The sequence below is a fragment of the Medicago truncatula genome, chromosome 7 (genome assembly GCF_003473485.1).
Source record: "Medicago truncatula cultivar Jemalong A17 chromosome 7, MtrunA17r5.0-ANR, whole genome shotgun sequence".
Classification (NCBI taxonomy): Eukaryota; Viridiplantae; Streptophyta; class Magnoliopsida; order Fabales; family Fabaceae; genus Medicago; species Medicago truncatula.
In genome coordinates, this window is record NC_053048.1 from 11,819,306 (window position 1) to 11,821,025 (window position 1,720).

General features: G+C 31.2%; 1 long non-coding RNA gene across 1 annotated transcript; it reads left to right on the forward strand.

Annotated features, from left to right (window-relative positions):
• The first annotated feature begins 591 nt into the window (after positions 1-591).
• Positions 592-1,204, forward strand: LOC11427440 (uncharacterized). Its single transcript, XR_003006884.2, has 2 exons — positions 592-725; positions 823-1,204. It is a non-coding gene; the product is annotated as an uncharacterized lncRNA (long non-coding RNA).
• The last annotated feature ends 516 nt before the right edge of the window (positions 1,205-1,720 follow it).

Below are 1,720 nucleotides of genomic sequence, written 5' to 3' on the forward strand. Positions count from 1 at the left end.
ATGGTTCTAAAAAGACTAAATAACATGATCAATTACTTAAGAGACATTTAATAAAATAAAAATTAGGAAGGTTATTTACTTCTCCATAAGCTCTAGAACTCACTCTAAATATCCTTTGTCGTTTTGCATTAAAAATATTTAATGTTCATGATGACAAGATATCGTAGAGTTTTTAGTCAATTAAGATTATAAAAATATTGATATTGATATTTAATGTTCACTCTAAATATTGATATTGCTAATAGATTCCTATTATCAAGATTATAAAAATAAAGGAAAAAAGTAATAAATACAGCAGCTATAGCTTTGTCATGGCCTAGAGTTCACATGAAATCCAACAAAAATTTCCTTTTTTGTGAATTCCCTTTTCTGTCATGAAAGGCTATAGAATAAAAAAAAAACTTTGTAAAATAAGATTGAATTCCTTTATTTGACCTCGTTAATAAGCGTGATAGAAAGACAAACACAATACTTTTATGTACTCAAGAGAGGTTTAATTATAATGTTTTATATCACCACTTTATTATTTGTGCTAATGATGAATGAGAATGAGATCGTGCTCTTAAGAAATTTAATGTATTTAAGGTGAGAGTAGGTTTTATAAATCATAAAGTGATAAAACCATATCTCATATATGCAAAGGGGAGAAAGTATGGGTAAAATTGTAAAGTTTGTTTATTTTATGATTATCTTTATCTCTCCATTTGTTGTTGCAAACCATGCAAGTAAGCCACTTTTTATCCTTCAAAAGTTTTCTAATTAGGTACATTCTACAAAATGTTTTATCTCATTTTTCTAACATCATTTATTCAACAATGACAGTAAGCGGATTGCTCCCAAAACTTCCTTTTGGTTGTTGTACTTCTAATCTTGATTGTCCAAGGCATATGTGCACACATCCTCAACAACCTTGGTGTATCTTCTATGGTAATCGTATTATGTATCGTGGATCTAGGCTAGGTATCTGTAAATGTTCTTGAGTGTTGTGCTCGTAACATTCTACTAGAAAATGTAAAAAATACAAATTATTGGGTTCTAATACAATTACTATTTGTATTTTTTACATTTTCTATTTTCACGAACCATATAGCTTTGGTTTTGTACTCTAGGATGATTGTAATGCCATTGTTTTTTATTAAGAGTATTTTGTACTAAATAGCGTCGCTAAGTCAATATAATTTGTGTCCGCGTGTGTGCACATGTATGTATGGTTCCATCTATATACAATATTTAAATGGCCTACCAATGTGTATGTGGCAGATCATAATGAACATACCTAAACCGGGCGTCATTGTGCGTGTTGATGGGGGGGTTTGGGCCCCCGGAGTATATGACTCCGATGAGAGGAAAGGAAAACGGAATGATCAAACGATTCATCAATCAGAAGTTTCATTATTTGAAAGAATTTTAATGTTAACACTCACCCTCCAAAGAGGTGCAATGCAATACTTGATTGAGCTTCAACAGGTACATCATCATATTGTGGATGGATTTTCAGAAACAATGAGGCAACTCTCATTTATTGCGTTCTTGCAAGCTTAGGTGGAGTTACACCTTATATTGTAGATATTTTAGGGTTCTAAGAGCTATTGAAATTGCATCAGAAAAGAATAAGAGGACACTGTGGATTGAAACGGACTCTTAATTTGAATATTCTAGAATTTAATTTTGCTTCATTGATTCCTTGGAATCTAAGAAACAAATGGTTTAGTTGTAAATT